The following is a 17,373-nucleotide window of genomic DNA, read 5'->3' as shown; positions in this document are numbered from 1 at the left end:
ATTAACTATTGGAATTGTGAGAGGCACCCAAAAAAAATAGTCACATGCACAGAAGTTGAAACTGAGAATAACAACCACATGATGAAGGAGAAAGCATGTTGTGCATAAGAAAATACCTTGGGTAGAGAGCACAGAGTGATTTTTTACTGAAGTTTCAAATATAAAGCCACAATGACATACAGATGGCAGTCATCATTTAGAAATTGATCTGAGTCTTACCTAGGCAACTCTCTCCTTTGGGATGAAAAGTATCAGTGATACCAATTTGCTTGAAGAACGTTGGGAGTCTTACAATGGATCACATCTTAAAACCGAGTAAACACAATAAAATAGAAGTTTTATTTTCCATGATAAAATTTTTGAAATACTGATGGTCTTTTTAAGCCCATAAATTATTTTCATTTACTAGAGTCATCAAATTTGTTTTTCTATATTTTATCAATTTTTATGGAATTGAGATCTAATGTTGAGTTTCAAAGTCCTTGGAAATTCTGTCAGGAATATTCCCTTGAAGATTAGATCCCAAATGAAAAAAATACTACTATCTCAGAAGTTGCAGTGTCTTGAATTATTGTATTATATCATGATATATTTACTCTGTGATAAAAACGTTTTCCAACTCATCATTCTTGAAGACCTAGATTGGTAATTAACTAATAGTTGAGAGTTATAATTATGGTGTCTGAACAATTGCTTTGATTCATCGGATATGAATAATTTTATTATACTTATAAAAGTCAAAGAAAAATAAGTTATTAATAAGCAATCATTGAAATAACTAGGAGGGAAACTTAGTCTATTAATTTTCCCATCTTCACTATATGTTTTTAATATTTCATATGAAAAAAATCTTCAATTATTGGGCCAGTATTAGTTGTATGCGCTCAACCTATCGAAAGACTTTTATTAACACAGGAAAGAATAGTTTTGGAAAAAACAATTCTGGGTTTATTGACTATAGCTAATTTTCTAAGAGTTCTGCTGTGAATGAGCCCATTTCTATTTAAATGGTTACTTATTTTCTTCCATATAACAAGAGAATTATTTTGACCAGACAAAGGCAAGATGAATAAAAATGTGTTGGCTTTAAATGCCTCAGGACAATTGCATTGGAGGAGTGAGTAAAAAGAAATATAGACAGTATTTGTTTGTTTTTCCTCCATTTGTTATAATCAATATTCTTGCCAAGTAACAGAGTTCACATCTGAATGGGCCAGTCTTCTTTGATTAGGCTCTGAACTAAATCCCCAGGACAGCCTCAGCTGTTCATATTTGGATGTGGGATCAAATGGCTGACATTTGGAGTTTTAATCAACCCTTTGGTGTTAAACATGAAAAAGAGATAGACCTTATCTAAGTATTGCTAATTAATGCTCTCTGACAGTCTTATCTCAGGCCAGTGATGGGGATTTGGACGACATTTTTTCTCCCCTTAAAATCCTAATTGTCAGTATTGTTACAATGTCTGATTCTACTTCCTGACTTCTTAATTAAGTATGTCTTGGGTCTGGTGGCAAGTGAAATTTTTAGTGTGTTTTTGTAAATGTCTTCCTCACATATTAAATTAATTTCACTCCTAAACCCAGGAGGAAGCAATATCTCATTCTTTTTAGGATCTAGCATTATTTAAAGGTGAGCAACATCCTTAAATGCTTCAAGTCTCTTAGGACATATAATTTTACTTTTACTAATGTAACAAAAAGGATATTAGAAGAGAAATAATACAGTATATACTCTATTGGCCTAAATTGAAAACCAGAATGATTAAATATATAATAAAAATATGAAGCTCTCACTAAACTGACACAGATTTTAAGCCACATAGTTCAGAGTATGTAGCCTAGATCTGGCTTTTACAAGCTATGTAATTTGGAGCTAACAACATATTTTTCTCAGTCTTGTCTAATCACTTAAAATTCTCATTTTTAACATGTTTCTCAAAACTCAGGCATCATCTTCCCCAAGAAACATTTTCAGTCACTTGCCTATACAGGTTTGGTGATTTTTGTAAAGGTACCTCCATGGGGGAATCTGTCATATCACACTGCATTTTGCTATTTGCCTATGTGCCTCTGCCACTAGGTAAATAGCTACTTAGCTCAGAGGCTGAGCCACCTCTCTCTTTCTTCCATTTTAATACATTGTTCAACTTATAAGACCTTCATGTGTGCCACAGTCTTTTCTTTCCTCATATTATCCAATGAGGTTGAAAATAATTATTCTTGTTTAACTAATCATAGAAGGACTTACATATTCAATGGCTTAAGACAAAAATATGCCATAATTACCCACATGTCAGCATAACCTGAGTATTCTATTAGTTTAATTCGAAGAAAATTATAAAATTTTAATGAAAAGTCTAAGAGAAGATCTTAATAAATAAATTTTTAAAAAAATATTACTTATTCCTAGGTCAAAAGACTCATAATACAACACTGAAAATTTTCTTTAAATTTCCAAATCACTTCCAATCAAAATCTCTGCCAAAGGGTACATAAATTTAAGTTTTCCTGGAAAATGAACATGGAAAAGAAAATGTACAAGAGGAAGTGATGACATTTTGATAAAGAAGAAAACAAAGCCACAATTGTAACTAGTTTGCAGAAGCATATGATAAAACCATAGTAATTAAATCAATGTGGGATTTATGCAAAATTGAGCAAAAATATTTTAAAATAAAATCCAGAAAGAAATTCATGCATATATGATAACTTAGTCTGCATTAACTATGACATTTCTAATCAGTAAGGAAAGAATATACTATTTAATAAAATATTTTTAAACAACTCTCTCTGTTTTTCTCATACACACATAAATTGAGATAGATTACAGTATAAAAATAAATCATTAAAATATTTAAGAAAAATATAGAGTATTCTGTTTTCTATACTGTGATACAAAAGACATTTAGAAAAGCACAAAAGATTAAAGAAAAAGACATAAATTTACCAAGATTAAAATGTCAAACTTATGTGTAACAACAACAAAAATGCTGCAACAGGGAAAAAGTAAATATAAAACAAGAAAATAGTAAAATATTTTCACTTTTTTTCTAGATGAAATTCCAATGTCTAGAATATATAATAATGTCTAAAATTTAAAAGAGAAGAATAAGCAAAACCATAGACAAATTATATAAACAGGCAATTTATAGAGAAAATACAAATAGTTAATAACTCATGAAAAGATTAGTTACTCCCGTCAAAAGCGTATTAAAATGTAAAATTATAACACTCTTTTACTCAGAGGGCTGAGAATTACTTAATGATTATACAAATATCGGGGTAGGTGCAGGGAGCACATTGTTGACAGGAGTTTAAATCTGTAGAGCAATTTTGCAGGGCAATTTGGCACAATAAGCTAAAGCTAACATTTAAAATATGCATAGTATATGACTCAGCAATTCTAGTCATTTATATACCTGAAAGAACTCTCCCATGTTAATACAAGAAGGTATGTAAAAATATATACTTTATAGCATTGTTTTTCATAGCTCAATAATGGGAAGTAATCTAAACATTCATCAAGGAAAGTAAAATAAGCTGTCATCGTTTCAAACTGTAGAATATCATCCAACAGTTAAAAAGAATAAAATTGTTCCATGTGTATTAACTTGGGAGTCCTGAAAGATATATTTAGGTGAACAAAGTTGTCCCACAAACATTGTTAGATAAGACAAAGGTCCCAAGATCTGGGCCATTCTTACTAAATGCCACTCTTGCTAAATGTTAAAATGCAGCACAGTATTTTGCAGACACAAGTGTAACCTGACAAGCTTGACCAGACCCCAACCAAATAAGTTCAGCCAATTACTAAGCAGAAATCAACATGTAATTAACCAAATAGTATTTATAAGCAGTGGTTAAGTCTCCCTTCAGGGAGACAGAGCTTGGAATGTGAATCCTCTGTCTCCTTTACTTGCTGCAAGTATATAAAACTACTGAGTGATAACCACGTCTAGTTCTTGAATAGAATACCCCAAGCAGCAAACCTCTTGAGTTCAGTAACAATATTATTCATAGAGCTTCTGCATTTTCTGAGCCTGGGAGTTAGCTACTCTAGATGGGCTCTAATTACTTTAGGTCTATCAGTCTTAGACCATCCTTCTTGACATACTAATTGGTTCAGGAGACACAGTCCTATCTCAATTGAATCATGCTGTTCTACCAAGCACATGGTTTTGTTACTCAATTCAATTAATGATCTGTGTGGGGGCAGTTTGTTAGAATCTTCTGAAAAGATAGTATCTCATACTTCTAAAAGAAACAAAGAAAACCTTTGCTTTTCTAGACAGAAAATTCAACTGTAAAGCTTGGATTTGTTGTAGCCACTCTTTTCTTTCGACAATCTAATATTACATGTGTATTTATTTAATTATTGTTTATTTTCTATCTCTCTCACTGAAATGTCAATTTTATGGTAATAATGACTTTAACTTTTCTTCACCAGTGTACCCTCAACACCTAGAAGCATCACCCACACATAACAGATTCTTAGAAACGCTCTCCTTAAGTAAATAATCAAAGCCTCTCTGAGATGATACTCATATTAACACAAAGTAAATCTAAAAGATTCAGAGTGAAATGGAGCCACAACCCATAGGCAAACCTCTATCCCCTTATTGAACTTTTCAGTTATGTAATCTACCAAATACATTTTAATATTTACAGCAAATTGGGGGTGGGGGGAGTTCTGTAACATGAAAAAAAAAAAGTTAAATAATAAAAGAAAATTGAATAATACATGCAGTATGATATCCCTTTATAAAAAAAATAGTAAAAAACTATGTGTATGTATAATTGCACATACACACATACACAGACACACACACACAAACACAGAGAAAATGTCTAAATAGACAGTGATCAAATAAAAGTATTCTGAGCAAAACAATAATTAGATTAGAAGTCAGAATTCAGAACTTTCCAACTACTCAATTCTGCCAAACCAAAAATGTATAAATAGTTCTTCTCCATGTCATTCTAGTGGAACTGATCTAATATTTATGAACAGACATAGTGAAAAAGATTTGTTTATCACTGTGGCTAAATCTCCTTCATAGCAAGCATCTGTATTGACCACAGTCAGTTCTCCCCAAATGACATATCACGGTATGTAATAATGACATTATTAGCCTTCAGTCGCACATCACTGAAGGCGCTTTGAAGTACATTATAATATCTTGTCTAAAAGATTTTACTTGTTTTTCTTTTTTTTTTCATTTTGGTGCCATAACATACAAAGCCACTGATCTAATAATTCTAACATTTTCTTTAATTAATGGTGATTTGAAATTGTTACATTTTAAAGCATATGTTTAGCTAAAATAGAAGTTTACTGTCCCTTCATTTGTTCATGTAGTATTACATCATTCATCTTCTTGTCCAGCCATTGAAGCAAGGAGTAGCAACCTTTCAGATTTCTGAATTACTATGAACACATAATGCATACTACAGAGTTAGAAAATAAGATTATTTTTGCTAACAAAACAAGATGACTGAAAGAAAGCAATTTTATTCCAGAGTCAAGACTATAGCTAGGCTACTAACCTGTGATTTAAAATTAAATTATGAGGAGGATTTGTTGCACAAAAGATCCAAAATCAGACTGGAGAGAAACCAAGCGGCACCCAGAGAGTAGGAGAACTCAGGTTTATTATACCGCTGGCAGTCCCAGAGGAGCTAGTGCTCTGAAGATCCGGGTCCAGAGCTCAGTTGCAACATTTCTTATATAGACCCTTTTTGGCACAGCCTGATTGGGTAATTTGAACTCAGGTTACTACAAAGCGGTGGGAATTGCTATGGTTGCAGGTAGTTACATTGCGTTATAAAGCAGGGAGTTGCTAGGGGCTACAAACAGTTACATTTGTAGCTTATACAGATCAAACAAATAGGGAGGGTGAGTCTTTAGTCAATTTCTAATACAGTCCATGCAGCAAGCATATCTACAGAAGTAGAACAGAGAGCTGATTAGACTTTTGAATGAAAATTCTTCTTCAGATTGAGTTGCATAGAACACCACCATCATTTACTGAGACTCTGCTATGTGCCAGAGGCATAAATATTTTATCTCTAATCTTTAAAAGTTGTGATTAAGTAGATATTATTATTCCCATTTTATAGATAATGAACCTATAACTTAGATGATATACTACTTGCTAAATATCAATCGTTAAAAAGTAATAAATCTAGAATAAAAATGATATCTTTGACCTTGATATAGTGATGAATAAATGAATGATAAAAATTTGTGACTTGTCCAATATGCTCATTTTCATTAATGAAAGATCAATGATACTTCTGTAAAATAACTTCCAGCTTTACTTCCTTAATTAAAGACCAGCTCAGTATTTGGTGAATCACAATGGGTCTCAATTGTCTTGCCTGTATAATTAAGACTGTTCAAATTGGTGTTGAAAATATACATCTTCCAATAATATTTCTCATATGGCCGTTGTATGCTTCAATAAGATTTATCATGTGAGTATTTTCCAAAACACTAGTAAGGGGTATGAAAATAGCACATCCAATCTATTATGAAAGATAAATATGGTTCATTAAATGTCGGAGCCAGTCGACGAAGTAATTGAGGGTACCTGAAAGGGGGAGCATGGACTGAGGAAAAGAAAGAAGACAGACAGAATTGCAGGAGGGATCACAGAATCAAGCTGCGTCTGTGTCCCCGAGTTTATTTAGAACACACTATTTATAACATTACAATAAGAAAGACAGTAGTCAAGAACCAAGGTTAGCCAGATTACTTATCTAGTAGAACAATGAGATTCTCACAACTCAGAACTCTCTGCTAAACTGTAGCAAGGAATGTGCAGTGATTGCTATGTGAACAGTTACCTCCCGGTTTTTCCCAGCGCTTTACAATCTCAACTTCTTACATTGTTGCCAAGTACACAAATATCCTTGTTCCTTGTTATACGATTTCACATGTCCATAAGTGACTCCCCACAATTAAAGAAGTCTCAAATTGTTATTGTTTCTTCCAAAACGCCATGCTAAATTTATCTTTAAAATGTGAAAATTCTGATGAAACAATGCACTGAAATGTAGTAAGAAGAAATTTTAATTTTAATTTCGAAAGAACAAAGAGAGTAAGTAAACGACAATATAAATATATTTTATATATTTTACTCAGGTCACACAATAATATACTGCAGCTAAAAAGAATAAACAAATATATGATTAAGAAAAAATATATAATTTGTCTTTTAACTACTCTATATACATATAATCTCAAACACATATCAAAATTATAATTTTGAGAGAAATATTAGAAGATAGACACATAAGTTCAGTGTCATTACTATATATGTGTATCAACTATGTACATTCACATATATATTAATATAAATTCTATAATAATGGTGGTGGCATGACATAGGTTTTTAATTTCTCCACATCCCCAATAGAAACAAATGTGGCAAGTATATACCTAAATCGATATCCATGGAAAGCATTTACAATAAAGCTAAATAAAAATATTTCCATAAAAATAAAATATGTGCGAGTGGGAATAAACGACTAATTTCCACAGTGGCTCCATGAGTTGTATTCATGAGGAGAAAACAAAAGAAAGAAACACATACATGATAGATCTGAAAACACCAAAAAAGTGGATAGATTTTCTTTAGAAAGCATGGCAAATAATTTGAGTCTATCAATTGAAGCAGAAAGGGTGCACACACTCCAAAAGGAGTGAATGCAAAGGATACATAGTAACATCTGAAGGAGAGAAAAGAATCTCGTTCCTATGATCACTTGTAAATTTCAGTCACAGACTCCCTGGTTGAAGGCTCCTAATTGAGGAAAAACCACTTGGGATGGAATCAAAATAGAGTAATACATACGAAATAAAGGAGAAAGAAAGAAAAACTTTAGATAAAAATGGAGAATAAGAAAAACCCAGAAAAATCTCAGAAAAATACCTCAAATCAACTATTTTTCAATACTATGTGAATATAACACAGAAAAAATAACTCTCTGGATTTATAAAAGCTACCTGAATCAAGCCTTACTCAAACAGTTCAGGGGAACTATTTATCATAAAAAATAAGGAACACAAAGAAATTAAAGAAAATCCTCTACGAATTTACTTTATGAAAAAAGACAATAAGGAGCAAAATAAAATTTCTTCTACTGAGAAATGTGCCAAAATGACGTCAATAAAACAGATCAAAACTATACTATTCAAAATAAATAAAAGTAATAATAAATGCATATGACATAAAAAACAACAAAGTCAAAGTTAGGCAATCACAGAAATAATGATACAACTTAGAAAAAAATAGGAAAAATGTTTCTGTTATGAAGACAAAATTAAACAAATCACTAGAATTAACAAATATAGTAGATAAATAGGTGAAAAATAAAATTTAAAAGTCAAAACAAATAAAGTTATAAACATGATTTCAGAAAAACTAGCAATTATTTAAAGTAGTGATAAAAGCCAACAAATGAGCTATAAGTTTCCATGAGGAAGAAAATCAAAGCAAGAAAACACAAAGAAAGAATACAACCTAACCCTCAAAAGAATCTTAAATTAAAAATTACATATTTGTAATTGTTCATTAAAAGAGCACACCTTATTTCTGATCAAATTAAAACAGAACAGTAAAATCAAACACATTTCGGTAAAATTAATCTAATCTATAGAAAAAAAACAAATTTTTCAGGCAGGGATAGGCACGCTTTTTTGTGTAACTATTACGTTTAACCATTTAAAATGCAAATAATAAGTCTACGGCCTTGCTACCCTAAATAAGCCCTATTCCTTCTGATCTCGGAAGCTAAGCAGGGTCAGGTCTGGTTAGTACTTGGATGAGAGACCAACCACTTAGGGAGACCAGATGCTGTAGGCATAAAAAAATAAATAAATAAATAAACAAATAAATAAATAAATGAAACATATAATAATATATAGTATATATTTTAAATATAAAATATATTATAAAAAATGTTCTTATATATATTCTAAAACAGGAAGCAAATAAGATTTGTCTTCTTGATCATAGTTTACCAACCCCTGATCTAGGAAAAGAGCAAGTAAAATGTAAAAGAACTGAGATAATATTATTATCAATGTCTTAGAGCATTGATTTATAAAAATAAAATGGAGTAACATATTTAATATGAACAAGGAAGGAAACTGTGAGACAATATTTTAGAATCTGAAAAATTAAATTATAAATTAAAAAGACATAGAAAAAGTGTTATCAACAAGAACTCAGGTATATTCTTTTCTGAGTCCTTCCTGAAATGTATCAAGGAATGTGATACATAAGACTTCTCAAACTAGAGAAATATTGATATATGAATTGGAGAGCATTAGTTGTATAATTACCTATTGAACTAAGACTATGTCGGGTTATAAGGAAGACAGCAGCAGATACAATCACTATATGATACGGTAATGTAGATTTAGTGTAACTATATAAAAACAGAGTAGAAGTAGGAGGAGCACACTTAAAAATACCTATAGTCCGTAATTTATGTATCAATAATCTTTTTTTTCTAAGGCTGGTATGTTTGTATTATTGTATAAAACACAAATGAGTAATGATACTCCATATCTTTGAGGATGAGAATTCTTGGTATAAAACAAAGAAAATACACATGCAATATAGTAGTGAAGTAAAAATTTTGTTGGCCTATATTTGCATGGCAGGTATCACTATGAGACATTTTATCTTAAAGTGTGTGTCTGTGTCTGTGTCTGTGTCTGTGTCTGTGTCTTGGTCATAGCTCTGTTCACAGAAAACTCATATATAAAAAGATAAGTATTCCTAGTGCCAAAATATACCAATTTCACTAAAATAAATCAGGACACAGAGAAGTTTCACCTAAATGAATGTGTAGGAAAAATTATGTATAAGATAAGCCTAGAATATCTTTTTGTCATAAGATATAGGAAGAAAGCTGCCAAAGACTGCTAAAGCCATTTCAAAAGTACCCCAGACCAAATTTGTCAGTTTCCTACTGTCCAATGGTGGGATAATTCGAGTTCCAAATAAAATAATAATTGCAATGAATTAAAGTTGTTTTAAATATGTTTAAAATCATGTGTTCATAATAATACCTAAAAATAATTATTCATTTTCAGAAGGTGATAGTGCCAATTAACTATCTTGAAAACTAGTCAAGCATGTATTCTGATTTTTTTCCCTGTTTCACAGGGTAACTAAACAGAGAAAAGTGTCTCCTTATAAGAGTGTTTCTACTAATAAATGAGAAACAATGATAGAATGAGAATATATTCAGTTTGTAATCCTGGATAAATTAATGGACCTAGGCACTGAGAATCACCATTTGCTAACTTCACACAAAAAAGGAGACTGTCAGACATTGCGTACCTCCTGATAAGAAGATATGCACATATTATAGTCTTGCCAATAGGATTGAACCTGAAACAGCTAAAGCATCTGGATATAGTTGTGCAGGAAATACAAAAGACAGAGAACAGTTGAACCACACCATGAATATGCAACCAGCAAAACCCAGACTGTGAGCAACTCTATAAATCAAATGACCTGGGTTCTTCAATAGATACATTATAAGGAAATTAAAAAAAAAAAAAAATGAGTGGAGAACTCATGGATTAAATACACACGTACAATTTAAGTCAAAATTGACGAGAATAAATTATGGTGTCTAAAGATGTGCAGTCAAAAAAATAAATAAAAAGAAAACAATAAAGATATGCAGTCAGATATTAGAACTAAAAAAAATAAGTAAGTCATAACTATAGATATCAGACAGAGATTAATTTGTGGGGAGAAACTGATGATCTGAATGGGCCACTTGGAGGGCCATGACAGGAGGCTGTCATACTTCTTCATCTGTGTAGAAGCTACAAGGGCATTTGCCTATGGTCATCCAAAAACACAATTTCTCTGTGTTTTTCTGTATTTATATTTTATTTTAAATAAAAAAAGTTTTAGACATGAAAACCCACCATTTATAGATGTTTCTCACTTAATTGTTCCATTGTGTAGGTCAGAAAAATTACATATAGTGTATCTATGATAACATTTTTAGTCTGTATAAGTTTCTCACAAACATATTTTAAAGTCATTGCCACAATTCTGGTCCTGTGATCATAGTTGCAAAAAATAAAGATCATTGATTAAGCACTTATTTAATGTTTTTCATGTTCTAATAGTGATAGTCGTGGGGATACAAAGATGAAAAGATATAGATCTGTTCCAAAAAGTTTATTTTCTAATAGGAGAGAAAAATTAAAATAAATCTACAATAAAAATTATGTCAGTGACTAGCTGGCTGTTTATCAAACATATTCCCTCTATGACCTAGACACACAACTATTTCCCAGCTTCCCCTTCAATTGATTGTGGCAACTGCATGGGTTTTATGTAATTAATAGGAACAGAATTGATCATGCTGCTTCCACAAGTGGACCAAAAAACCTCCACTTGCAACCCTTACTGCTCTTTCCTCTTCTCCTCTAAATGTGAAAGTCATATGCTGAATACAACAGAGTCACAAGTTGTTAGAGGGCTGGTTTCTTGAATCACAACTTAAAGCGGAATCACAACTTAAAACACCTATCAACAACAGTCATTTTGGACTTTATTTTAGTGAAAAATATAGTACCATTTTATTAAGTCACCGATATCTAGGATATATATTCTATAGCAGCTACAATTATTATAACTAATATATAAATTGTCAACTTAAATGGAGTTCCACAATAAAAAAAAAATATATCTTAACTATGTATCTTGGTGGTAGAGTGTCAAGAAAACCAATATCAGAGGCTGGAAAGATAAAACCTCATGTAATGAAGTTAGAGAAAAGTAGCTATTGTCAGTAATTCCTGTGAAAACGAGCAAGTGCCTACTGAGTCTATGGTCCTAGGAGAAATGTTTGGAAAACAGATTTTTAGTTGGATATTTAATTTTAACTGGCTGCATTTACTAAGATATTAGAAATAAGAGATGGGATTTAAAAACTGGCTAGTTCAAGAGCAAAAATTAAAAAGAAAAGAGTCGATAAATGTAGAATTACAACTGGCTGTAAAATTCAAATGTTACCAGATACAAAATCGGAAAGAGATAAGATTTAAAAAGTTTTCAAGCAACAAAGTCCCTTTGAAAGACTTAGCCATGTGGCAGAGAATAGTAGTTTGATATTATCCACCAAGCCAGATGGGCAGACATTGCTAAATTGTGATACAGAGACCAAGGAATGATCTCTGTATCACAATTAAAATCTAATACATATATAAAATCTAATACATATATATTAGATTCGAAAGATGATAGAGATGATAGATAGATAGATAGATAGATAGATAGATAGATAGATAGATAGATAGAAATATTCCCATTATTAAAAGATCTAATATGATACACATCCTTTCCAACATTTGAGATTTTAAGATGTCTTAATTTTTGCCAATTGAACGGTTAGTAAAATAATAGCATACCATGGTCATAATTTTCTCCATATTATTAATGAGGTTAATATCTTGTTATAAATTTATTAAACAATTATATTTTCTTCTGTAAATTGTTCATTTTGTCCTGTCTTGTTTACTTTTATCTTACTGATTTTTGGAACTTCTAATATACTCTTAATGTTAATGATATTTTGGTAATCTGGATTGTCAATTTCTTCTAGAGATTTGTAATTTAACTTTTCATTTTGATTATGTACTTTAAGATGATTGGAAATTATATTTTTGGAATATTCAAATTTCTCAACTTTTTTGATGGCTAGCACTTTTTATATTTTACTTATGAAACTGTTCTCTACGTAGAAATTAGTATGACATTACCCTAGATTTTTGCTTTTGACATTTAATTTCTTAATACATTGATATCATATGTTTATTATTAGTTTTAATAAATAATGTTAAAATTACTAAAAACTGCCTCAAATCTGTGTGAAATATGTTCTGTAAATTCACAAACCCGCATTATGGACAGTGCAAGGTTATACAAAATAGAAAGAAAAGACAATATAAGAAACACAAAAGATCATTTTATTCTGCCAGTGGCTGGCCATGAACAGTAACTAAAAAGCTGTTGAGCAGGAAGTGTAAGAGAACAGCTTTGAGATATGGAATATGATCCTGGCAACTTATCTTGCTTGGCACAATGCAATTAATCTAATTTTCTGATTGTTTCTTTATTACAATAGTCTTCTATTGATTTGCAATTGGCTTCATGTTTGACTTTTCTTTTTTTCCTTCTCCTGCATTAAGATTTAGTTTTCATTTTATCCCCCCAGAGATGAATCAATAATAAATGTTTCAGGATTGCCAATCAAGATGGTAGAATAGGTAAACACTGTGCTTGCCTTCTCCCATGACCACATCAAAATTACAACTAAACTACAGAATAATCATCATTGAGAATCCCCAGAAGTCTAGCTGAATAAAAGTTCTATAACTAAGGATAAATAAAAGAAGCCACCTAGAGACTGATAGAAGGGGAGAACATGCAAAAGAAGATGGTCCCCATACCCACATGTAGTAGTTAAAATTTGGGAGGGATATATTGGCTGCAGAGGTCCCTCCACAAGGAGTGAGGGGCTCTAGCCCCACACCTGGCTTTCAGTGTGAGGAAGAAAAGTCCCCACACCTCTGGCTGCGAAAAGCAGCAGATACTGTGACTAAGATGAAAGCCTGCTGGAGTCCCAGTTGTTTTATTTTAAAAGGCCTGCACACAAACTTACTCATTGACAAAGTCACTCATTCTGAGATCCAGCACTGGAGTAGCACCTCAAAATGTGCCAGGAACATACAAAGAGTAACTAAATTATCAAGCATCTGGACAAAGACTAGAAGGAGCAGCTTTCTCCCAGAAGTGCTGGCAGAAGCCATTGTTCCCTTGATTTTTTTTTTATTTTTTAATTTTTTAAAATTAGTTTCAAATATACAGTACATTGATTAGACATTTTTATAGTTTATAAAATAATTCCCTTAATTGCTCCTTCTCTCTTCTGGTTTTCCACATAGTCAATATATTACTGATAACTGCATTCTCTATGTCATGCTCCCCATTCCCCATGACCATCTATTGACTATTAATTTGTACTTCTTTAACCCTTCACCCCATTCTCCCAGCCCCCCAACCTCCCATCCCCTCTGCCCATCACCAAACTGTCCTCTATATTTGTCAGTTTTTGATTAGTTTGTTCTTTTTGTTCCTTAGATTCTGCATATAAGTGAAATCATATGGTATTTATCTTTCTCTGTCTGACTTATTTTATTCAGGATAATAACCTCTAGGTTCATCTATGTCATTGTAGCACCTCAAAATGTGCCAGGAACATACAAAGAGTAACTAAATTATCAAGCATCTGGACAAAGACTAGAAGGAGCAGCTTTCTCCCAGAAGTGCTGGCAGAAGCCATTGTTCCCTTGATTTTTTTTTTATTTTTTAATTTTTTAAAATTAGTTTCAAATATACAGTACATTGATTAGACATTTTTATAGTTTATAAAATAATTCCCTTAATTGCTCCTTCTCTCTTCTGGTTTTCCACATAGTCAATATATTACTGATAACTGCATTCTCTATGCCATGCTCCCCATTCCCCATGACCATCTATTGACTATTAATTTGTACTTCTTTAACCCTTCACCCCATTCTCCCAGCCCCCCAACCTCCCATCCCCTCTGCCCATCACCAAACTGTCCTCTATATTTGTCAGTTTTTGATTAGTTTGTTCTTTTTGTTCCTTAGATTCTGCATATAAGTGAAATCATATGGTATTTATCTTTCTCTGTCTGACTTATTTTATTCAGGATAATAACCTCTAGGTTCATCTATGTCATTGCAAATGGTAAGATTTCATTTTTTTAATGGCTGAGCAATATCCCACTGCATGTATAGATCATAACTTTTTTATCCAATTGTCTGTTGATAGGCATTTAGGTTGCTTCCATATCTTGGCTATTGTAAATTGTGCTGCCATGAATATTAGGGTGAATAGATCTTTATGAATTATTGTTTTGGTTTTCTTTGGATAAATACCCATTGTTCTCTTGCTGAGCCCTCCACCTCCTGGTGTGCAGATGCAGGTGGGCACTGTATCTGACTCTTCATCAACCTGGCTAACACAGTTCCCCCAGTCCTGCTGATTCCCTGTGACCCTACCTCATCCAACATGTAAGCCCACATAAACCACTTCTAGTAGCTTTTTCATACAAACAGCCTGTCTTGGCTCATGCTGCAGACTTTCCTAAAATCTCTCAAAGGTTCACAAATGCCAAACAAGAAGTATCTAGCCTCAACATGACTTGGACCTCTTGCTGAGCATCCCTAAGCCCAGCAATAGCAGTAATAGGCCTTGGTTTGCAGTTTAGCCTCTCCCAGGCACCTTCAAGTCCAAAGCAGGTGAAAGACATCTGTGGATTTCTTTGTGGCTTATACCAGGTGGTCCAGGGCAGGGCACAGGCAGCAGCTAAACTTGGCCTGCAGCAGGGCCCTTCTCAGAAGGCCCAGGGGTGAGCATGCCCAGCTAGCAGCTTTGAACCTTGCCAGAGCACTACCTTCACAGATGACACACTCAAAGCATAGACTGGGTAAGTACCAGAGCCTTGCTAAAGTGAATTATACTCTGTAGAGTCAGCTCTTGCACAAAACCTTCTCCATTGTAGCCACCACCAGTCCTCACGACCAATTAGCCTGAGGGTCAATCCTCCCAACTTCCACTGACGTGCAAGCAGCAACCAAGACCCAATTATAGCAGGAGGACAAATACAATCCTCACAAGGGACACACCTGTAGCATTTATTTCAGGTGATGAGGGAGACTATGCCACTAGGCCCCAGAGGACACATACTGCATAAGGACACCCTACAAGAACCAGGAGACATAGAAACCATACCTAATACATGGAAATAGACACAGAGAGGCAGCCAAAATTGGGAGACAAACAAACATGTCCCAAATGAAAGAACAGAACAAAGCTCCTGAAAAAGTGCTAAACAAAATGGAGACAAGCAATCTACCAGATACAGAATTCAAAACACTGTTTATAAAGATACTCAGTGATCTCAGTGAGAACTTCAACAAAAATATAAACATCAAAATGGAAATAAATAAGAAAAAATAACCATCAGAAATACAGAATATAATAACTGAAATAAATAATACAGTAGAAGGAATCGACAGTAGATTAGATGAAGCAGAGATTAGCATCAGCAATTTAGAAGATAAGGTAGCAGAAACAATCAAAACATCAATGAGGAAAAAAGAATCCAAAAATCTGAGGATAGTTAGAGGGCCTCTGGGACAACATCAAGTGTACCAATGTTTGCATTATAGGGATATCAGAAGGAGAAGAGAGAAAGCAAATAATTGAAAACTGGTTTGAAGAAATAATGACTAAAACTTTCCTAACCTGGTGAAGGAAATAGACAAACTAGTCTATGCAGCACAGAGAGTTCCAAACAAGATGACCCAAAGAGATCCACACCAAGACACATCATAATTAAAATGCTAAGTGTTCAAGACAAAGGATCTTAAAACCATCAAAAGAAAAGCAATTAGTTACCTATAAGTGAACTCCCATAAGACTGTCAGCTGATTTCTCAACAGACATTTTGTAGGCCAAGAAGGAACTGGCACAGAATATTCAAAGTGATAAAAAGCAAGGACCTACAATCGATATTACTCAACCCAGCAAAGCAATATCTTTTAGAATCAAGGATTAAATAAAGAACTTCTCAGACAAGAAAAAGCTAAAAGAGTTCATCACCACCAAACCAATATTACAAGAAATGTTAGAGGGACTTCTTTAAGAAGAAGGGAAAAAAAAGATTTTAAAAATATGAATAATAAAATTGCAATGACTACATACTTAACAACGATTACTTCCAATATAAATGGATTAAATGTTCCTATAAAAAAGATATAGGGTGGCTGAATGGATAAGGAAACAAGACTCTTACATACGCTGCCTACAAGAGACTCACTTCAGATCAAAACACACATATAGAATGAAAGTAAATAAAAATGAAAATGACGTATTAAAATTTGTGGAATGAGGCAAAAGCAGAATTTAGAAGGAAATGTATAATATTAAGTACATGCATTAAAAAAGAAGAAAGATCTAAAATTAGTCATCAAAACTTCCACTTAGGAAACTAGAAAAGTAAGAAAAAAATTAAATTCAAACTAAGCAGAAGAAAATAAAAATACAAATAATAGAAATAAATAAAAATAAAAATAAGATATCAATAGAGAAATTAAAAAAATAAAACCTGGTTATTTAATTTTCAGAGAATTATACTGAATTAAAAATGGTAATTAATTCTGAAAGTTTATATAATGTATAATTTTGAAATGGCAGCATTTTAGAAATAAAGGACAGGTTACCATTGGGGG

The sequence above is a fragment of the Pteropus alecto genome, unplaced genomic scaffold (genome assembly GCF_000325575.1).
Source record: "Pteropus alecto unplaced genomic scaffold, ASM32557v1 scaffold3, whole genome shotgun sequence".
Lineage (NCBI taxonomy): Eukaryota > Metazoa > Chordata > Mammalia > Chiroptera > Pteropodidae > Pteropus > Pteropus alecto.
Note: the sequence above shows the minus strand (reverse complement) of the source record.